The sequence below is a fragment of the Dipodomys spectabilis genome, unplaced genomic scaffold (genome assembly GCF_019054845.1).
Source record: "Dipodomys spectabilis isolate Male_0828 unplaced genomic scaffold, ASM1905484v1 ptg000043l, whole genome shotgun sequence".
Lineage (NCBI taxonomy): Eukaryota > Metazoa > Chordata > Mammalia > Rodentia > Heteromyidae > Dipodomys > Dipodomys spectabilis.
Window position 1 is genome coordinate 3,746,295 of NW_024870720.1, and position 25,179 is coordinate 3,771,473.

Sequence of the window (25,179 nt, forward strand, 5' to 3'; positions counted from 1 at the left end):
TTCTTTGAGGATTTGTTGTTGGGGGAATTAATTTTTTTAGTTTCAGGTATATTTTAGATATGAGAACCTTGTCTGTTGTATGGCTAGTGAAGATCTTCTCCCAACCCGTGGGCTTTCTATTGATCTTGCTAGCTATGTCCTTTGCCATGCAGAAGCTCTGCAATTTCATGCAATCCCATTTGTGCAACCTTTCTTTGATTTGTTGTGCTTCTGGGTTTCTATTTAAAATTTTTTGGCCTGTGCCAAGAAGACCTCGGTTTTCTCCTATTCCATCCTGTAATGTTTTCAAAGTGTCTGCTTTGACTCTGAGGTCTTTGATCCATTCTGGTGCAGGGTGATATATAAGGATCTAGCTTTAGTTTTCTGCAAGTAGTTAACCAATTTTGCCAGCACTATTTACTGAAGAGGCTGTCTTTCTTCCATTCTATATTTTTAGCTCCCTTATCGAAGATTAGATGGCTATAAGTCTATAGGTTCATTTCTGGGTTTTCAATTCTATTCCATTGGTCCTGAGGTCTGTTCTTGTGCCAGTACCAAGCTGTTTTGATTACTATGGCTTTGTAGTAAAGTTTGAAATTTGGCATTGATATACTCCAGCACTGTTCTTTCTGTTAAGGATCTTTTTTACAATTCGGGGTCTTTTATTGTTCCATATGAATTTTTGGATTGTCTCTTCTATTTCCTTGAAGAATGAGGTGGGAATATTGATAGATATCGCACTGAATTTGTAGATAGCCTTTGGAAGTATTGCTATTTTCACGATGTTGATCCTTCCAATCCAGGAGCATGGGAGGTTTTTCAACTTTCTAAGTTCTGTTTTGATTTCCTTTTTTTAGGTTTTTAAAGTTTTCATCATAGAGGTCCTTCACTTCTTTGGTTGAGTTAATTCCTAGGTATTTTATTTTTTGTGGGGCTATTACGAATGGAGTTGCTTTCCTGATTTCAGCCATGCTTTACTCATTGTTGGCATACAGAAATGCCATTGATTTTTGAGGGTTAATTTTTACCCTGCTACTTTGCCAAAGTTTTGAATCAGCTTGAGTAATTTGAGAGTGGAGTCCATGGGATTCTTTTTTTTTTTGGGGTGGGGGTCCGGTCGTTGGGCTTGAACCCTGGGCCTGGGCACTGTCCCTCAGCTCTTCAGCTCAAAGCTAGAGCTCTATCACTTGAGCCACAGCGCCACTTCCGGCTTTTTTTCTTTTTGCTTATGTGGTGCTGAGGAATCGAACCTAGGGCCTCATGCATGCAAGGCAAGCGCTCTACCCCTGAGCTACCTTCCCAGCCCCCGTGGGTTTCTTTAAATATAACATCATGTCATCTGCAAGATGGGAGAGTTTTACTTCATCTTTCCCCATTTGGATCCCTTTTAATGATTGCATCTTGTCTTAATGCTGTAGCTAGGCATTCTATTACTAAATTGAAGAGAAGTGGAGAGAGTGCACATCCTTGTCTTGTTCCTGAGTTAAGAGGAAATGGTTTTAATTTTTCACCATTAAGTATAATACTGGTTGTAAGTTTGTCATACACAGCCTTTATTGTATTGAGGAATGTTCCATGGATTCCTAGTTTTTCCAGAGCCTTCATTTGTTAGGAAATGGAAAGACTTGGGAAAAGTTATATTAAGTGAAGTAAGCCAGCCCCAAAGAAACATGGTCCCATGGTTTCCCTTATTTGCAATAACTAGTATATGTCTGAGATAAGCAGAAATGGTCAGATAAGTTGATGTTAGGTGAAATGACCCCCAAGATAAGGACTCAAATGTTTATTTTCTTTCTTGCTATTGTTTCTAACAATATTCATAAGATATTTCTTTGTTGCTTTGTATGTTCCTCTCCCACAGTATAACCCCTGTTTTCACTGTATTTGATGTTGGTCTAATTTGTGGAGCAGAAGGGAAAAAATCAAATTGTTTAAATAGGGATACAGGTGGACCCATTGCAACAATGAGATGTACAAGATGTTATGTTGAATAGCTAACTTTACAATTTTGGCGGGGAAATGGGAGGGCAGGGATGGTAAGGGGAAACAAAGGACAGGCAACAATGCTTGATAAGAAATTTACTCATTTCCTTGCTCATGTAACTGTAATCCCCTCTTTACGGTATTTTCACAATAAAAGAAAAATTATTAATAAAAAGAAGAATGACAGATAATTAGATAAAGTTACAGTTTTAATTAGAAAAATGTTCTTTAAAACTAACCACATGCTAGGAGGGAGAAACTGGGAGAGCATAATGTCTGAAATGTACTCATTACCTGATTTATGAAAACTAACCCTTGTGTACATGACCTTTGTAAGAACACTTTTTAATTTAATAATTTAAAAGTTAAAGTAAAAAAAATAAAAAACAGAAATATCAATAAGCCGAAAGGATATAAAAAACTAAACTCAGCAACATAGGGCAAAGTCAGACGGATAGATGGTGAATGGTGTAAATTTTCCTGAGTTTTGAGGAGAATTGAGAAGGAAAATGATTCCCAAATAACAGTCATGAAAAGTCATAGAAATGGCTATTCTTTCCTTTTAAGAGATGATTGAATATTTTGTGTTTTGTAGTTGTTACTTTTTTTGTAAAAGAAAGCCATGGAAAGAAGAAATTATGGTAAAATTATAGCTTTGCTTCTTTGGGAAAATTGGATGTATCACTTTTAAAATTGTTCAAAAGACAATTTTGTTTATTCATTTGATGAACATATGTGATTGATGAGGTGGTATATAAAGAGGAGAAACTATAATCTAGTTAGTGAATTGTTACATGAGATCTGGGACAAGATTAATGCCCATAAAAATATTTTGAGAGCAAAGTTAGCATACTATCATAATGAAATAGATGTAAGACATGAATGAATGGTATCTTTCAGTCTATACATTAAGACAGATTTCTTTGCTTTGAACTGAAATCAGTAATTAGCTACTGCCATGTGTCAGATGGAGGCAGTAGGAGAGTAACATTAAATTGGGGACAAAATTATTTGCTTGGAGAAAATGTGTGCCTTTGATAGGGAAAGGGAAATTAAATATTAGATTGCCGAGGTAGTGACTGTTTAGAGATCCTACATCATAAAAACAAGCCAATTTCACAAATACAAGGATTCTCCTTTCCAGCAAGCCAGTTTGCCAACACAGTGCATAAATATCATGCACCGATAACAAAACTGTCTACATCTTAATCATTAAAATGAATGTGTGTGTAAGTTGTGAGATAAGCTAATAGTCTAAAATGAGTTTGAACAATTAAAATTCAAGTGATTGAAAATGTACTTTACATATGTGTGTGAATCATAGAGACATAATGTGGATGTAATATAATAACGTATATGTGGGGGACAATGGGAAGGGATGGCGAGGGGAAACAAAGGACGAGGGTATAATGCTTGATAAGAAATGTACTCATTACCTTACTCATCTAATTGTAACCCCTCTGTACGGTATTTTCACAATAAAAAAAAGTGAGAAAAACAAAAACGAAAGAATAACCAGTATTCAGATATTGCAAACAACTTCACATGATGGGATGTGAGGAAGGAGTCTTCAGATGGAAGGGATGTGAAGGGTAAACCAAAGGAGGAGGCTGCAATGCTTGGTAAGAAATGTACGCATTATCCTGCCCATGTAATTGTAACCCCTCTGTACAGTATGTTCACAAATACAATAAAATTAAATTAAAAAAAAAAAAGGAAAAGCATTGGGTAGAACTAGAAGATATTTGATTAAGGTCCGAAATATTGAAGGTAAAGAAATAATGGAATTGTCTAAAAGGAACACAGAGAATAGCCTATCATGTACCATAGCTCCAGAGGCCAGGCTATGATAACTGGAGAATGGGGGAAGCCATATTTTAAGAAAGAAATATGGAAAACAAAGCTTGCAAAGTTAAGCTAGTTTTAATTAGAACAACATCATGAAGAAAAAGTGCCAAGAGAAAGATCAGTATATGGGGATTATTCTGATAATGACTGATAAATTGAAATAATCTCCTAAAAGAGCTTGTGTTGTTGGAACCTGATGGGACAAATGATTATAGAAAATTATTTAAGAATAAGGGTCAAAGTATTATAAATGAGAAATGGAGGGTTCTTGCCTTGACAGATGATATCAAAAGGAATCATGAGCTTAACAAATTTGTTATACATAATGGTATCCTAGGTGTAGAAGGATTGTGGGGTTGCTGTGAATAACAAAGAATCCTTTGATTTTCTTCTCTCACCTTTAGTGCTGTGATTTCAGGGTTTGGGACAAATGGTCTCAGCAATTGAGTGCTTGGCCATTGTCTTTATGGAGATTTGAAACTTCTGTGGGTCATTGTGTGTTATACTACATAGCCCATCCTTATCAGCGATGGTGAATGAAGAAGATTTAGGGAAAGTGTAGCTTTTGGTCCTTCTTCCCAAATATGTGCATTGACTTCTCAGGGTAAAAAAATAGGCACTGTGTTTCATTATGACCAGTGATTAGAAATATCAAAGCATTAACTGGTTCTTCCAGATATTTTCCAGCAATTTACACACATGAACTTGGGTTTACAGTTTTATTTCATTTACTTTTTAAAAAAATGTAATAGTATAACTTTCCATATGGAGATCAGTGACAACTGTTATGCAAGTCAGGTGGTGTATAGTTTAAACTGTGCATGTCTTTATCCCTCTCATTAGGACTCCACAGACTTTGCAATAAGACATAAATTAAAAGCTCTCCCACATTTTTTGTTCTCTCTTGCTATACAAAAGCAAAGAAAGTATATATTAATCATGGATTAAGAGTTTATTATTTTTTCTGTAAAGTTTGTCCATGGTACAAAGCCATTATAAAGCAGCTAAGTAAGATTCTTGTAAAAAGCAAGAAATTGGATAATGTTACAAGCCATGGGGCTTGAACTCTGGGCCTGGGCGCTGTCCCTCAGCTCTTCAGCTCAAGGTGAGAGCTCTACCACTTGAGCTACAGTGCCACTTCCGGTTTTCCGGTGGTTTATTGGAGATAGGAGTCTCATGGTCTCTCCTGCCCGGGCTGGCTTTGAACCGCGATTCTCAGATCTCAGCCTCCTGTGTAGCTAGGATTACAGGCATAAGCCACCAGCGCCCGGCTTGTTACAAGCTTCTTAATACTGTGTCAGAGGAAAGAAAAATAGAGAAGATGATAAGCCTAGGTTGATTTCATGGGTTTAAATTTAAAAATAATCTATCTGGAAGGTTTCTGGTTGTGCTGAGGTCATCTGTTTGCCACAAGATTTGGGAGATGCTCAGGACCCAGACATAAGTTTGAATGTAATGCAATGGATACCGATAGTTTTTGCTTTGTAAGTCAGTGTGTCACCTTGTTCAGGGAGAACAGCACAGATAACCGAATCTGGCGTGATTGCTGAGTGATCAAATACCTTTAAAATGGTGATGCAGCAGAACAGATGCAAATATTCATAGAAACTACCAATCTTACAGGGAAATAATTTTCCTCTACACAATCGACTTGTCCTGTTTCCAGACACTTCCACATCAGTATCGGGCAGAACTCTCTGGATAATTCAAAAGCAGAATTTAGAGGAGAACAAAACGACAAAGTGTTAGGGGCTATCTGTGATTATATAAAAATAATTCAGAGAGACATGGCTATGTTTTATTTCTATATAACAGGACATGGCTACATTGAGTCTGCACATGCATGAATTTATAATACTCTTTTTAGTGTCTGGTTATATATAATATCTAAATATATAATATTAAATATATATATATAAATATATTTATATGCATGTTATTTTTCTACTTGGAGATTTCCCCCTTGCTAAGCCAAGTTCCGATTCTTATTACTACCATATATGATATGTAAATTGTTATAAGGCCATTAGTTATCCTGCGTGGAATTGGCTCCCAACTTGCTGCTTTGGTTCTTAAATTCTACCACTAGGGTTAGAATTAACATTATTATGAAGAACTTTCTGTAAGGTATTGAATGAGACAACCACATGCTGACATAGAATTTGTGTTTTCAAGTGATTAATTGAATTCAACATAGGTACATACACTTCTGTGCTTTGAGAAAACAAAAATAAACATTTTATATTTCATACAACCTGTAACTTGTGATTGTAATGTGAAAATAATTAATAGATAAGATTTATAACCAGCAGGTATCTGAGATACATTTTATTAAATTTCTATAAATATATTTCTATGGAAGGCCTTCCAGTTCTAGTTTAATTGATAAATGGATGATTATAGTTTGTGATAAAGTAATGATATTCATGGCTATCAAATTGGATGAGGTAGCTCAACACATAACAATAAGAAAACAAACTGATTAATATGCAAGGACATTATCAGTTTTCTCAGCAAAGAAAGTACACAGATGGCAAATAAGCATATGAGCAGATACTTGTGCTAATCAGATTTATATTGTATGACAAATGCCTCAAAGACAATTTTTAAGGAAAAAGTAATTTATTTTGGCTCTTTCAATTGTTACCTGGCCCCAATGCTTTAGGGGCCTGTGGTGAATAGAATCATAAAGAGAGCTGTTCAGTGATATCAGCCAGTGAGCAAATGAGAAGCAGAGGGAAAGGGAAAGAAAGGAAGAGAAGGAATGGGAGGAAGGAGAGGAGATAAAGACATCTTGGATCCTGGTACCCATTTCAAGTGCACATCCCCCAGTCAAGTTTTTTCTACTAATATCGTAACTGGAGGCGCTATCAACTCTCAACAACACATAAGATGACAACAAAGTTTTTAACATGTGAAGCTCAAGGGAAAAGTTGGGGACCAAACAATAGCAATGCTCAAAATTATATTCATTAAGGAATTTCAAATTAAAACAATGAGATACCATTATACATCTCCAAGACTAAACAAAAACCAAGATAATAACAAGAAAAATCAAGTGCTAGTTAGGCTGACGTTTTATTTTTTGTCTTCACACAAAACATGCAAACTAAGACTCATGCTGGTCTTCATCACAATAAAAAGTTGAAACTGACTATAATGCTGTTTCACAGGTGAATAGATAAATAATTTATATTATACACTGTTCTATAGGGTGTTAATTAATTAATGATGGATAATATGTACATAATATAACTAAGGAATTATGTCACATTTGTTATTACTGTAAGGATTTTAACTGGAGGAATTTTTTGTTTGGAATACTTATTAACAATGACTTCACCATTCTCCAATGGAAGCTGTAAATACCTACTAGAAATATTGTCAAGTATTTCACAACTGGTAGTTCTTGTTTTTAACTTCCTCCATTACATCATTGAGAGATTAATTTTCTTCTTGCCTAAATAATTATAAATGCCCTTTCCTATCACCAAAGAAAGATATCTTTAGCAACTCATGAGATTCTGAGCCAGGGATCTGAAAAATTATTAAATTATCCAGCACTATTTTTTGTATGATCTATAAAGCAGCCTTTCTCCTTAATTTCCTTTTGCAATTAGTTATCACAAATGTCAATATTGTGAATTCATGAAGTCATGAGTAAATTTTAATGATCATTTTATTAACGTTCATTGCAATAAGATAAATAGTTCTAGCCATTATTTTTTCTAAGTTGGAAAAAGCACTTTCTACTCCTAATTTTACTGTGAATTTAAATCACACCATCCCTTAATAAACTGAATTGCAATAGCTGACAATGGTGACCTCATTGTTAGCTTTATTTACTATTCTCACTTAAGTTCTGATGTTTCTTACTCTTTTCCTTGGAACAAATAAATATATTATGCACGACTCTTTAGGAGAAAATCAATCTGTGTAGACAGAATCTTGCTACAAAAAGGCATTAATTTTTAACAAAAATTTACTGACAATTGTTATTAGGGAAATTAAACACATTAACACTATTCATAGGAAAATGTTATTCATCTTATTAGATGGAAGTATAGAGTTTTCAACAGTCTTCCAAGGGCCATCTGATTACAATCATCACTCACCTCTGACAAATACTGACATCTAAGTTTCAAGAAGATATAGTGCCAACTTTCTTAAATATTCCTTATAAGTTCAAGAGAACTTTAATAGAGAGAACAACATCTTAGTTATCTATGTAGAAAAGGGTAATTATTTTACAAACAAACCAGCAATATTTTCTCTCATACATTCTCTATGGCAAGAGAAAAAAATAGTGCTTACTTGCTTACTTTTTTTGTAAATTATTTTTCCCCTATAGAGAAGACAATAGCAAAGTATTTCATGAATTCACTGGTGTAGAAAATGTAAAGCAATTCAAAGAGACTTGTGAATTCTTTTCAAGATGCTATTCAAAAGTAATAATAATATTAATTTAAGGAATAATTAGAGATTTCAGTAAGTAATTAATATTCAGTTGAACCTATAATTTTGCTTGTGCTGACAAAGCTGGAAGAGAAAAGCTAATAGATTTTTGTTTGTAAGACATGCAAATATCAAGGAAGGGTTTTAGTGAATTTGGAGAAATTTTGTGGAGTGTATTTCTAAGGATACTTCATGAATGGAAATTTTGTTTCTTTGGATGTTTCCCATCTTCAACGTCATAGTAGGATATTCTATTGTGGTAAGTAACATGACTGGAACAACATATCAGATACTGAAAGCACATTTTTTTTTAGATAGTCTTCACTTAGTCCTTAGATTCCAAATGTAGTACTTGTTCCAAGCAAGAGGAATTTGTGCACATCATTAACATTTATTTCTTCTATGTTTCTCATAGATGTTCCTTTCTCCATACATCTAAGTGTCAGTAAGTATTTCTGAGTTACTTTCTGTGAGACAAAGCAGTGGAGTTAGATGCTAGTCACGCAGTACATCACTGTAGAATGAGGATAAAATCATATCATTTGTAAAGAAGTGTTTAGGACTGGAATAATTTCCTTAGCTCATTCTTTAAAATCCACCTAGTTTTATTTTGCTGGTAAAGATTTTTAAGGATGAGTATATCCATGATCATATACTTTTCATGGAGAAAAATAATAATTGGTTATTGATATTAAATATCAGAAGTATCAAAATATTTGTTTTAGAACTACTCATAAAAATAGTTTGAGGTTTGTAAGTCTTTATCTCTTTTTCACAAATCTAGTGTTTATTGGTGTGCCACAAATGGATAAGTGTGTTATGATTTAAACTAAAGAACTATGTGACTCAGATTTTTATTTGATGGATTTATTTATTAATGTTACTTTTCAATTATCTTCGATATTTTATTCTAAATATAGCTATACATTCCTTTTAGCCCACTTAAGGAATATACAAGCAAAATGTCTCTAATATTTATTATCAATTAACTCATTTTCCAAGTCTGTCTAAACCACTGAAGTCATAATTAAATGAAGATATTTCATTCATATATGAAATACGATTGAGTGATTGAGTTCCAATGATCATACATGTTTTGTTACCTTTAAAAATTAAATATATAAATATATATACGTATTTGAATCAAAATTTCAAATAAGTAGATAGAAAATAGTACTTCCTTTTAAGTAGAGTTCGAGAATAAACAATCCTATATGACACTGAATGAACAATACTGAATATTATTACAAATTATAAACAAATACTATATGGCATATTAGATGATTGTTCTTTAATAGCAGACCTTCAAATAAAGGTTATATTTTAAAGGCTCCAAATCAAACTATAGAATTGAGTAAAATTCCCATCTCAGTTTTAAACAGTCTAATAAAATAAATCAACAAAATAAATGAAGTGTTACATTTTCCAGACATGACTCCAGCACCATGTAGAAAAATGGAACCATAAGTCACCTGAGAATAGCAACAACTTAATTTTTTATTTCATTCTAAAGGAAGGCTTTACTCTAAAGCAGGTCAAATTTCTTGATACAAGATTAGAAATGTGTTATTCTAATTTTTGTGGCATACTGGCTTCAATGTTGTAAAAGTGTGTTTGTGTCTGGTAATGTCACATCTAAACAAAGTCTCTAGTCCAATATATGTTGAAAGGACAGTAATATTTACATACATATATATATATTTCATTTATATACTGTTTGAATGATTTCAGTTATATATAGTTTGAATGACTTTTACTCTCCAAAATTTATGTTAAAATCTTAATCCCTTCAGGAAATAATTTTGCCTAAAGCATAATACTTAGGGGATGATTTTAGGACTCTTCATTTAGAGGATTCAATCACCTGAGATTTGGTTGCTTAACACTTTTACTTACTCTAAAATAACAGAATTCTTGCTCTCTGAATGTGTCAGACAGCAGATGCAAGAACCTTCTTATGGCTACATTATGAACTTTACACATCCTAGAATAATGAGATGCATATTTCCATTTTTTGTAAATTGTCACCCCTAAACTTCTAGATATGCATGCTTGATTAATAATAATCAGTGGCATGCTGAGACACCATAGACCATAAAAAAATGGGAAAACATATACTAAACAGATGCCTCCGACAATGAGCTAAATACATTTTTTCTCTTTAGAGTTGACTGTTTTATGATGACAAAACAGTGACTAATATAAACATAAATCAAAACATCTTTGTCACATCTCTATCAATATATGCCAATGATTAGAATTAAAGAACAATAACCCCTCTGTACATCACCTTTATAATAATAATTTAAAATTAAAATTAAAAAAATAATGATAGGTAAAATTTATGCATGGGGAAAGAGATTGAAAATAGAAGAAGAAAGGGAAAATAGTCAAGAGTCTAATGTATATCCTACACTATTAAAAAGACTGGAGGAAGGAAGGGTAAAGATGGGATGGATGAAATGGGTGCATTGATCATGATCACATCTCATTCATAAACTGCCTTGTTAAATGGCAACTAACTCCTTCATATAAATACTTAATAATAATAATAAAAAGATAAAAGTAGTTTTGTTAAGAAAGGATTTTCCAGAAGCTACTCATGTGGTCAGGGGTCAAGCCTAGCCCTCTTTAAGAATGCTCCCTTTTATTATTATTATTAATGAGTTTTTTTATTGTGAAATTACAGTGCAGAGGGGTTACAATTACATGAGCAAGGTAATGAGTACATTTCTTATCAAGCATTTTTGCCTCCTCCTTTGTTTTTCCCTTACAATCTCTGCCCTCCCATCTCCAAGACTACCCTCCCTCCTCACCCATACCCTCACCCAGGCCTATCCTGGCCAAAGTTGTAAAGTTCGGTTTTAAACATAGCATCTTGTATGTCTCATTGTTGCAATGGGTCCACCTGTAGCCCTATTTAAACAATTTGCTTTTTCCCTTCTGCTCCACAAAATATACCAACATCAAATACAGTGAAAACAGGGGCTATACCGTGGGGGAGGGACATACAAAACAACAAAGAAATATCTTATGAATATTGTTAGAAACAATAGCAAGAAAGAAAATAAACATTTGAGTTCTTATCTTGGGGGTCATTTCACCTAACATCAACTTATCTGACCGTTTCTGCTTATCTCAGACATATACTAGTTATTGCAAATAAGGGAAACCATGGGACCTATGTTTCTTTGGGGCTGGCTTACTTCACTTAAAATAATTTTTTCCAAGTCTTTCCATTTCCTAACAAATGGGGCAAGAGTGCTCCCTTTTGATGATCGCATAGATTGCTTCTTGCTCAAGTAGTTTTGCCAGCTAAGTCAATATCTGTATATTTTCCTACTAAAATATTGGAGTAACAGATGTTAAGAAGTCCTTGTGGCAAATACTCGGTACTTATGATGATTTATTTCAGTTTTGTTCATGGTTAAAACTGACATGATGTGAGTATTTTAAGATCCAAATAATATGCTTGAAATATAAAGTCAGAGAATGTTCTTTGTCGCAAAAGTAGGCAATAACACATTTGGGAATTAAAAACAGACAGAACACTTTCAGACAGAACAAGTACATTAATAGGGTGTGGTCAACTTTCAAAATTCTGTTGGGCATGTTTGTTACATGGGGTCAGGAAGATACAGCATGGAGGTTTAATGTCTCAAGAGGATGGAATGGCTCTATTGACCTTGAACTGTGCATGAATATTCTATATTCCAAGAGCTGGTACCTTGCAGCCAATTGTCAAGTCTTACTGTGCTGTAAAAATACATCTGGCTTGAGACAAAACATATAATTATTTTAAAGCTTTTTTATTACCAACATGGTTCTCAATGTAGCAATCTGACTCATTTTTCTTATTTTTCCTCCTTATCTAAATATACTCCCTCCAAATAAAATTGTAAACATTCTAAAGGCGATTTCACCTTGACCAGACCATCTATTCCTTTCTGAATGATGAGTTAATAATTTATTTCCTAAGTAGAGGTATTTCTGTTTTTCTTTCGTTTTGTTTTGTTTTTTGTTTTTTGTTTTTTTTCCATCAATCATGTGGCTTGAACTCTGGGCCTGGACGCTGTCCCTGAGCTCTTCAGCTCAAGGCAAGTACTCTACCACTTGAGCCACAGTGCCATGGACTTTCCTTCCCAGGCTGGCTTTGAACCAGGATCCTCAGATCTCAGCCTCCCGAGTATATTTCATTACAGGAGTGAGTGACTGGTGCCTGGCTAGTAGACATATTTCTTATGAATGTATATAAACACAACTGATTATTGCATCTGAGTAAATTTGAATAATACAGATATGAACCCTATAAAGTCAGTCAAGCTCACAGAATTCTAACTCAAGCATTTCAGATCTTCAGGGAAATGCTCATAGTGTTTCTGATTGCTAGACTTTTTTCATAGTCAGCTTTTCACACAGTGTAATCTCTTCCATGTTTGCTTTTCCAAGCATTTTATGTAGTTCATATAAACTACAGAGATACTTATTATTCACATTATATAATTATATATTAAGGTGAATGTAAATAACATGTAATAAAAACACTTTTAATAAATCACTAGATTTTTGATAGTTCCATTTTAAGCATATTACAGAAACATTTAATCAACCTCCTTCTAAAATTCTCTAAATATGGAGTTTGCATTGAATACTCTGAAGAGACCTCTCTGATGTACCCAATATGAATGTATCCAATTCAATATCCATTTGAATGCCAAGTTAGCATGAGCTGGGTTTAATTGTTCTTGTTAGTATTTAGTACATTGTAGATATTCAAAGTGTCTTTAAATTATGACAAAGGAACAATATCCAAAGCCAGTCACATTACAAGATCCTGGTCCCAATATTCCAAGTTGCTTGGATTGTAATTCTTCTTCTCCTCACCATATTTTGGCATTATCTTTCACTATAATTATTGGTGTTTTGGCATTTCTTCCATTCAAAATATATGGGAACTGGCTTGTCACCATTGTGATCATTAACCTCTGAAAAATAGCTCATGGGAAATGAGCTCAAAAGTTCTTAATTTCTATTATTCTGATTAGAATACCGATAGTTGGAAGTAAAAATGTAACTTTTCATTGTCTGAAGGTAGAAAAACATCAGCAAATGAAACCTAGAGGTTTTATTCAGCTCCTGTGTCTTGAGATATTATTCAATTTCTATGCCCAGTGTTATAAATCACAGAGACATTTATCTTTCCATTTCAATAGATCAGCAGAAAGCTAAAGGGAAGCTTTTACATTATTACAAGGTTCTGATAGTTTAACCATTATAAAACTTTGTCCACAAATATCTCTCTTGCTTTCTTTCATAATTTAACATGCTTGCATTATCTAATTCATGCAATGGATACTGAGACATTAGAAAGGCACTAATTATTTTATTACCAAGTAGTTAACTAGTATTTTTATGGACTTTATTTTTGTCTGGATATTAATTGCCATAACATATATTGTCAAAATTGAAAGGAAATATATTTCATGTATCAAAAATAACACATGTACATCCACTTTCCCAAAGGCACAGCTTTGGATCCTTCCTTACGTTGTCAAACAATCCAAATCTCCCATCTTAATAGAATGAAAACTGTTTCATGAAAGCAAGTTTCAGATCTGATATACAGTCTGTATTATGAGTTTAAAAAAATGGATTTTTTTTCTCAATGAAAGCAAATATTTAGCTCTGCAACCCCAGTGGCTCACACCTGTCATCCTAGCTACTCAGGAGGCTGAGATCTGAGGATTGCAGTTCAAAGCCAGCCAGGGCAGGAAAATCTGTGAGATTTTTATCTCAAATAATCACATGCATGTAACCACCTAATAAATACAAAATATAAAGAGGCATTTAACCAAGAACAGTTGGGGGAAAAATCTATAAGGACATCGATGAAAATGTCACCCCAATCATATTTAAAAGTGCTTTTGACAGCATCTTTCTATTTTGGGGGCTAAGATTAGCAAGGCTCCTTATACTGTGTGGTTTGTGGAAATTCATTTTATCTACCAGGCCTGGAGCAAAATTTGCTTTCTATGGTTACTGAACAATTGTCCTGAATTTTCTAAGCTTAGGAATTGGGCAATATCTGAAGAAAATCTCTGTATAGCACAAAATCACGTTTAATTTAAACAACTTTAGCTGTTCTGCTGCAGGTACAAATTTATATTTCTTTTTATATTATATTTCTTGTGTTTCCATGGCATTTAAAGTTCATATAAAATTAAATTTTACTTGAAATATAAAAATAAGTATTTTTACATTTTCAGTAATATGCAACCATTTTATTTCCATGGAAATAAATAAAAAATTCCAATTGTATTACAGATAAAAATCCATGACATAGATTAATAATAAAGTTTATGGGCATTAATTGTCAAAATTTTTAAAATCTGAAAATTGAAATCCATGTATTTTGTTTCGGTATATATGTATTTAATTCAAAACTACTTTTTTTTTCCCCTCACTCATGAGGCTTGAAATCTTGGCCTGGGCACTGTCCCTGAGCTCTTCAGCTCAAGGATAGCACTCTACCACTTGACCCACAGTGCCACTTCTGGTTTTCTGGTGATTTATTGGAGATAAGAGTCTCAAGGACTTTCCTGCCCAGGCTTGCTTGAACCATGATCCTCAGATCTAAGCCTCCTGAGTAGCTAGGATTACAGGTGTGAGCCACTGACACCCAGCTACTTTTAAATAAGGAAAACTTAGTCCATTACTTAGACTTCAGAATGAATGCTATGTTTTTCCCATTTAACACAAACATGTATAACTTTCTATGAACTTCCCTACTAATGACTCTTAGGGAAGATTTCTAGTCTACTGAGGACTTGAAAACTGAGCTATTCTTTCTGACAAATACTTGATATTGTTCTTCAACATGTCAGAGAGAAATTTGTGAACAAATTCAAACCACATAAGAAATGTCCCCTATCTCCCTTTCAGAAAGCTGTGTATCAATAATTTGAAATACAAAAAGGGAATTTGCCTGTATAGATTATTTCTGTGAGAATGAGTCTTTACTAAGAGGAATGACTATACAATAAGGAAAAAATGTTTCTTGAAGCTTATAGTATATTAAGATTCTTTTTTGTATTTTTAACTGTCTAATCTTTGTGCATAAAGACAGTGAATTCTGCTGAAAATATGTAAAGAACAGTGAAGCATTACATAGAAGTATAATATATGTCAATATCAATTCATATTTGTTCCATTATCTTCCTTATATCTATTGCCTTCTGTGGATTTGGAGAAAATCTCTAACTTCCCAATTGGATTATACTCTGTAAAAAGGAGTTTAACAAGTATGTGCAATTTTACATCGAAATTTAAAAGGCAATGTTAAACTCAAACCTTTTAAGTTCAATATCTTATAACAGAGTATAATTTGTGGTGCCCCACAACACTGCACCAGCCTTAATATAGAATAAGTCTGTATGACTCATTTCAATTGACTGATTCTAAGTAGGCAAAATCAAGGAAAGATTAAGTGCATTGATGGAAACATACTTTCAAACTGCACTTTTGTTTAATTCCTGTCACTTTATTCATGACAGCCATAACAAGTAAAGAAACTGTGTATGGCTTCCTGGGGATAATTAAGCCATGTCGATCTTAGGACAGTAGAATTTGCAATGAAACTCTGATTGCATTGTTCATAACAAAACTATCTTGGCATGACAGAACTAATTATTGACCATCTGAACTTACTTAACCAAACGAAAAAAGCAATTAAAAATGCCGTCATCACTGGATCTACCATTGAACAGCTGGTTATATTGATAAGCAATCCAAAGAGTTTAAGCTGCTTTCGAACACAATGAACACAATCTGCTTCCCCAGTAGTAATTAGAAAGTAATGGGAGAATATGAGATCACTGTTGAAAACTTGTAATCGTAATACAAACAACTTCAAAGTACATTTTTTCTTCCTGAATTGACATGAGAATAATGGATGAAGCCATTTTACTTTCTCTGAAACGATTTTTATATTCCTATGACATGCACATGTTTGATTGTAAGAATTTATCAGCAATTAACCATCTCTGTGAGAGAGAATAAATGTGTATGAAATCACAATCAGCTTATCAGAGCAGATGAAGTTAGTCTTTATCTAGGAATAAGGATATACAAAATCAGGAGACAGATGATACGATGTTGGGTAATATATGAGATACAAAAACTCTGAAAAGATTTGATTATGATCTGGGCTTTTCTATGTTTCTGCAGTGGTCTGATGATTGGTTATCTCCCACATATCTTTTCTTGATCATCATCCCCAAAGTGATAACTTCATGTTAGTATGAAATAAGGCCTTTGGAGACAACTAGGGTGAGATGTCATCATTTCTTATTAGTGACCTAAAATGAGTAAGAGAAAGTCAAAGTGGAGAGCATGTATTTATAGAACATGTGATGCCTTAAGTCATTGTTGGACTGTGATGAGAGTTTCTACTCTCAAGAAGGACACTGTCACATAGGGATGCTTAAACTCAAAATGACATCTGACCATAAGACACACAGGTCTTTACAATATTGCTTACAAATCACATAGTCTAAAGTGCTCAGTGATAACAGCAGAAGAAAGAACTCAGGAGATCATTATTCTGGTTAATATTTATTTGTAAGTGCTCATAAACATTGAAATTTTAATTTTTTTAAATTAGGAGACTGCACAATGAGTTTACATTCTCGTTGGTCATACTTGGTACACAATCCATTTAAAAATCAATTGAATGGAAGTTTTATTACCATATAAATTATAGTTCAAACTCAAGTAATTAATTGTCAGTTAATTATTGCCTGTATGGAACTACATTTTGTACTTGAATATTAGTGGATTCATTCCTGGTCTTTATATCCATGTAATACAGAGGAGAAAAAAATGGTTTCTTCTGGAAGAAGTTGTAAATTGGAAACATGGGTGAGAGGAACTCAACAACTAATAAATTTGAAACATTGGTGCAGTACATTATCAGCTCAGATACAAATATATCAGGACAACATACTAATTTTTAAGGAAAAATATTTTTGACATTGTGACTATGTGAAGGACCTACAGATGAAGTTGTTCTGTACTACCCAGGTGTGTTCTAAATGCAAAAAAATAAAAGCATAAACACATGGAAGAGCGAAAAGTAGTGTGATTTTTGAAGACAGTGACTAAGTGATGTGGTCACAAATGAAAGCATGGCAGTAATCATTTGAAGCTGGAAAGAAATAGAAATGGATTTCTTTGGACCTTACAGGACCTCTTGCAGGAGCATGGCCCTGTTTACATCTAAATCTTATCGAAGTATAATTTTAATTATTATGTGTCAGTCATACAGTGATTGATAATTTGTTATAACCGACAAAGAAAAATTATTATATATAATATGAATATTTTGTTATATATAAATAAATACACATATTAGATATTTGCATATAAACATTTGTTTACATATGTATTCATAAATGTAGCAAGATGTTCCTTGATTTATTCCAGTGATTTTACATCATAATCATTCACTAAAAGTTAAAAGTATCATGAGTCAATAATTTATTTTTAAGGCATGGTGTGGTGCTCTATGCCTATGAGAGGGAAAGTAAAAGGATTGCTATTTCTGGGGTCCTCTGAGTAAAATTAGCAAGATTCTTCTCCAATACACAATGAAATGGGGGGAATAATTCAAGTGAAATAACATATGCAAGGCTCACCTGGTTTCCATTCCCAGTACTCCCACAGAAAGGAAAGAAATAAGAAAGACAGAGGGGGGAATGGCTGGGAAGGGAGAGAATGAGGAAGGGATAGCGAGAAAGAGGAAAGAAAGAAGAAAGAAAGAAAGAAAGAAAGAAAGAAAGAAAGAAAGAAAGAAAGAAAGAAAGAAAGAAAGAAAGAAAGAAAGAAAGACATATACTTAAAATAAAGCACTCAATAAATATAACCCAGCATCGTGGCTTAGTATCCCTGTGTACTGAAGACAAAGTTGCTTCCCCCTTGTAGGTGTGGCTGCCTAGGGGCTTTGGCTCAGTGCAGCTTATTGGCTTGCCTAACAAATGATTGGCATTAAAATGTTTGAATGCAATTTCTATTGAATATGTACATTTTTGTAAAATAGTCCAGTCTTTATCCTGAACAGCTTAAAATTTTAAAAGTTTTTTTTTGCATTGGTGTGTCATTTGTAGAGATTTACTGCTCTTTAATTAAGGAGTAACAGGTCACAAGGAGTGTCAGTGTAATGCCTTTTTCTCCTGTCACTTTGCCACCATCTCTCTGAAAAATTACACATCTTTTGATGATCAGGTATATGTGTCAATCAATTGGTGAAAATAAAGATATCTAGCTGCTGGTATTCTGCCGGTGAGATGGCAAAAACTCACAGTGCCTGATTCTTGCCAAATTCAACAATCACTTTATTTCAGTGGATTTATGGCTTCAGCTGAACTACAAGGTCTTGGCCCATGAAGATCCAGCCTTTGTGATTAGCATACGCATAAAATAAACCTTCATCAAGTCTCTAGAAAGCCAATTGGGATTGGCAAATCAGCCTCTGGCTGAACTTTAGACAGATCTTCTGCATCAGAAACTGGCACCATCAGCTGATAGACTGGTTTCCTGTTGCCAAGAAATAGAGCATTTAAGGGACAAATGTGTATTCTTTAATCTAGGCATTTTCCAATATCTCTGTGGATTATAAAGCAGGCCACTTGTCATTAGAGATTAGGATATGAGATACTGGAGCTCTTCTGACATAAGGCCAGAGTATTCTGTTCTAATATTGCCTCCAAACAAAACAGTTATTTTATTACTGTTAAGTAAGTGATGTTTTACCAAACACTCGCTGTTCTATCAGAAGACAAATACTAATCTCTAGCATTTCTGCCTTATGCAAAGTGGGAACTAAATAAACAAATAAGTATGGAATGTAATTTTGAGCCCCTCCCTTATAGCAATAACTCAATTAACCAATAATCAAAGGAATGAAATAAACACCTCTCAAAAGTAAAAATAACAAATAAATATATGAACCAATAAATAGATGCTCAGCATGTCTGACCATGAAGAAAATAGGTATTAAAATAACATTAAAGTTCATCTCACTACTCAAAATAGCCATCATCAAGAACACACCAACAACAAATGCCAAGAAGAATGTAGGAAAACAACAAAGCAAAACAAAAAACAAAAACAAAAGCACAGAAGCCAATACATTGGTAGGAATGTAAATTAATGCCACCACTATGGAAGTAACTATAAGATTCCTCAAGAAACTGAGATTACAACTTCCCTATGATTCATAGATTGCATTCTTGGGAGCTTATCCAAAAGATTATAAGTCAGGATATAATAAAGGCACCTTAGTACCCATGGTAATTGCAGAAATACCCATAATAATCTTACGGCAGGCACTTCTTAAACTTGCCTACAGTCTTAACCCACAGGGAACATTTTACTCAGGCTGTATCCAGAAGGGAAAATACCTGAACAAGAACAACATGAAAACAATAGACAGAATATTGAGGGGTAGGAATCAGACCTGTTGTCTGTTTTTCTGATAATGTCCAAACACTCTCCTCAATATATTATATTTTCTTAAAGATTTATTTTTTTCATTTTTAAAATTTTATGGTATTGATGCCATTTTAGTTGATTTACCTTGTTGTCTTTTTATACTTAATTTTTCTATCCCTCAATATAGTCTTTCTTGAGATTTAACTACATATGCTCTTACTTTTATTTCATATTCTTCTATGCCATATACTTTATATCTTTTTCTGTACTTCTTTCCTTCATTCATGTACTTTTTTTTTACTAAGCATACTATATATTTTATTTATTTATTCTTAGTGTGATATAAAGGGAACCTAATTGTTTTTATGTGATATTATTAAGGGTACAGATAATGTCTTTATTTCTTTCTAACTTAATGTATATGTCTAACTTGGTTTTGAATTTCAGGATTGTTATTATTAAATTACGATCATCTGATAATATCAAGAAGCAATGTATCAACCATGCTATTTCCAATACTGATAAAAATACACAATAATTCAACTTAAAGATTTTGGATGATTAAAAGTTCCACTGTACATCTTGTTGTAGAATGGGATTATAACAGTAGAGAAACAGGACACTGAATACATTGTTCCTCAAAAAATTAAGACCTTGAAAAGGAATTTGATCCTGAAGTGGATGTGTTCTCAACTATTTAACTTAAAATTAGTGTGACTACAAGAATTAGCAAAATCAGAGAAAATGCATAAAAGCCTCAACTAATTCAGAGGAATGCAAATATCCAAATAAATTCAGGGCTTGAAAATAAAAACTAGAATGAAAAAAGGAAGAAAATTATACAAAACATAGAATAGAATGCATATGCAGACATCAGGAGAAGAGTAAACTTTAAATTCTAGAAATGCATAACTTTATAAATCAAGAAAAAAATCACTTGAAAATCTTTTCAGACTTAATCAAACGGAAAAATAAAATATCAAAGTTTGAATAAAAACTAGATATCTATAGTAATAGTTAAAAGCTCTCAAAATCCTGAGAAAGGCATAGTCGAAGAAAAATAAATTTTTAGAATTACAAACACACAAGTACAAAATAATTCCATTACATGTGGTAGATAAAATATAAACATACCTAATAAAAGAAGAGTACTGAAAACTTTGAAAACTAACAAATAACAGCATATTTGTCAACAGATTTTTAAATGCAAGGAAAACATGGAATGGTATATATCAAATACTGAAGGAAAATAACTGCCAACCAACCGATAACTAAAAGGTAATTAAAAGATAACCGATAACTAAAAGATAACTAAACCTGTGTTAAACACACAGTAAAGAAGTTTATGACAATAAATATCACTGAGTAAGATCATATACAGATATTAACCAAAATAGGGAAATCCAAACATTAAAATAGAGGGAATAGAATCAGCAGATAAATTAATAAGTAAGGCTAGGGGGAAAAATCAAACAATACAAAAAAATAAAATTTCAGAAAATATTATGTACCTTTCAAAAATATTTTTGAATACTAATTAAGTTCTTTAAAAATACACATCGTAAGACCCAATTAATAAACTGACCCAAATATTTATTGCCTATAAAAATATTTATTGCCTCTAAGTGACCTATAAAAAATACATAGTTCAAAATGAACAATTGACAAAATACTTTCAAAGCAAATGCAGCAGGGTAATAAGTAGACATAGTTATGCTTATTTATGACAAAAAGTCTGCAAATCAAAATCACTCAGAATAAGCAGTGAGGTTTCATTCATATTGATAAAGACAATAATTCATCAGAAAAATTTAACAACTGTGAAGAAATAAGTATCAAGCATCAGTGCACCCAGTTTCTTACATGAAACACTATTAGACATCATACATCAGACAGTCCCACAGCACAATAATAGTAGATAATTTTAGGATCCCATTTTCAACAATTGATAGTCTATCCAGACCATGAAGTTAATGAGAAATCCATGTCTTGTAACTTAAAATATATGAAGAAAATTTAAGCATCCTTATCTATAAAATAAATGCAAAATATAAAACACAAGTATTTTATCTTACCCCAGGCAGAATGACAATCAGGAAAATGAAATAACTGAATACATTCTTTTTTTTTTTTTTTTGGGTCCGGTCGTGGGGCCTGAACTCTGGGCCTGGGCGCTGTCCTTCAGCTCAAGGCTAGCGCTCTACCACTTGAGCCAAAGCACCACTTCCGGCTTTTTTCTGTTTGCTTATGTGGTGCTGAGGAATCGAACACAGGGCCTCAGGCATGCAAGGCAAACGCTTTACCACTGAGCCAACTTCCCAGCCCCTAACTGAATATATTCTAACTGAGCACAATGTATGTAGCATCACTCCTTATAATGATCAAGGAATCTGGGTAAGTGACCAAAAACTAATGATAAGAAAAGAAAAACAAACAAAAATGAATAAAAATGCAATGCAAGATTATTATTATTTAACCAGAAAGAAGAAAGAGATTAATCATTTGTAGGAGAATGTACAAAACTGTGGATTGTTATTATGTGATGTAAACCATGTTGAGAAAGAAAAATCCTATTTTCCCATATGCCAAATCTAGACTTTAAACAATGAATGATGAAAAAAAATCATTTAAAATGTAAAATAAAGATTGAGTACTAGACATCTGGAAGTAGGTGGAGAAATTAGGGTGAAGATGATATACAAATGTTTGAAAATAGAATAATGAAAATCCAAATTATATTAAAAGTAGGGTATAGAATGCAATATAGGGGCTACAGTCAAAGCAATTTCCATGCATGTATTAAAATATGAATATGTAAGATTAAGATGCACCTATAGAAAAATTGAAAAGAAATGGAATAATTTCAACACTGGAAAAAATGTTCATTGATGGAAGAGATCTATTTTTATGAGAAAAAATTGTATGAATTAGAGCATACTAATATGGTTGACATTTTCTCATTTCTAGACTATTCTCATCTAGTTTGAACTTACCACCCTTAACTTGTAGAGCTTTGTGTGTTTATTTTGTTTTGTTTCCTAAGTAAGAATAGAGATGATGAGGACATATTAATTAATAAGCTCATTTTGGGAGTACACTTAAAACAAATTCAAAGATGTGTCTTACATATTAAAATTCAAATATGAGGTGATTTTTAGATTTTTAATTTGGCAGTATAATGTTAATAGCTCTATTTTAATATATAGAGAGAATATAGAGACTATAATATATATATAAATTATCCAGTAGCTTTGAATAATACTTAATAATACTCATTTTAAATGATGACTTGAGTTAGTTACTTAACTACTTTCTCCTCAATATCCTTATTGGATATAGTGGATATAAACTCACTGTTTATAAGAAGAAAATGAGATAAAATATGGAAACTATTTTAATCATGGTATATACAACAAATTATTGTATTAAATGTCATATATATATTTTACATATTATATGAATGGCCTTATACATATTTTACATATTTTAGGCAAAATTGTGATTTATATGATATGGCCTTATTTGTTTTCTTAAAACAAAATATAAGCAAGCTCTATGTGGAGTCTTTCAAGGAACCTCCCTACTGCTTTCCAAAGTGGTTGAACAAGTTTATACTCCCACCAACAATGAAGTAGGGTTCCCTTCTGGCCACATCCCCTCCAGAATCTGTTGTTATTAGAGTTCTTGATTATAGCCATTCTAACTGGGCTGAGGTAGAATCTCAATGTTGTTTAGATTTGCATTTCTTTTATGGCTAGCAAGGAATTCTAAAGTATTTTAAAATTATCTTGATCACTTGTTTAACCCACAGAAGAACTTTTAATAGCCTTTAACAAAGCTTCTAACTGAACATACTACACATGAGTATATTTTATCACTGAAACTACAAACATTTCAAAGACTTATATCCCACTGTTTTCCCATTATAATTCTTCATTTTTTTCTTTTTCTTTTGACCCTAATAAGTGATTTTTTAATCTTAAGTTAGCTTCCAGTAGTATGTAATTATTCTGCTTTCTGAGGTTAGGTAATGTGAAAATTTGTCTAATTCCAAATGACAGACTTATGGTAAATAGTATGCTGAACACATTTGGATGAATTTGTTTCACTAGGTATATATGATCTGGTATGTATGATCTTGATATAAGTTTCCAGCTTATTAACTTGATAGTATACCATCTGTGTAAAAATTAATAAATGTTGATTTTATTACATACATAAAATGTATTCTTAAACCTTAATAACTATTAACAGAATTATTAGTATTCCAGCTAATAACATATTAAACTAAAGTTTGTTTCACTTACTGATGGCTCCTATTATTATAATAGATCAAATTATTTTAATATTTTCTATTTAGGGCATTTTTATGTTTTAGAAACCATTATATTTTATATTTTAGTTTTTGTTGATTGTGGGGTTTGAGCTCAAGGCCTTGGCACTGTTCCTGAGTGTTTTGGTTAAGAATAGTGCTGTATACTTTAAGTCACAATTCCGTTTCTAATTTTCAGGTGGTAATTGGACATAAGAATCTCACAGATGTTCCTGCCAAGGCTGGCTTTGAACTGTGATCCTCAGATTTCACCCTTCTGAGTAGGTAGGACTACAATTGTAAATCGCTTGTAGAATTTCACTTGGCTGAGATCTTTATATTTTCGAGATATTTCAATGTAGATGAGATTGCACTGCAAGATTTACCATTAATAGATGGAAATATGTACATAATATTAGTGTTTATTTTGACTTGTGTCTTATTTTTGTTTTTCTAGTCTTGTTTTTCCATACCATTTTGAAGATCATTATTAGCAAAATAATACGTAAGTATGTTTATTGATAGACTGTGAAAGAAATAGACTATCATTTGGTAGACTTAAAACTGCATCTTAGTAGTGCACATCTATGTTCTTTTCTCACTTAGAAGGAAAAAAATAACACTGAGAGAACTTCAGGTGGCTCAGAAAGAGTAGTAAATATAGAAATCTTTATGTACTAAACCTGTATAATTACAGTAACGAAAACAATTCATAGGCCAAAAATATACATGTTTTAAAATTATTTATATACAGCCATGAGTTTTAATTTTTTCTAATATATACATTGCTAATTTAAATTTCTTTCATTCTCTAAACTGTAATATTAGGTTTGAGTTTGAAGAATATTGATACCTACTTCTTAATTAAACTGATTGAAACAACTATATCATCTATAAATTTTATTCATGTGATTTTGATTCTCAGGTCAAATAGGACACTGGTCCAGGCTTGTATGTATATACAGTTAGATATATACAGTTCTAAAATATTTTTTCAGTTTATTATACCTCCCAGGCCTATATACACATATGAATTTAACTTATTTAGTATTAATTAGATTCTGAAATATTCTGCTGATACATAGATCTGTTTATATTTCTGGTGATTGTCA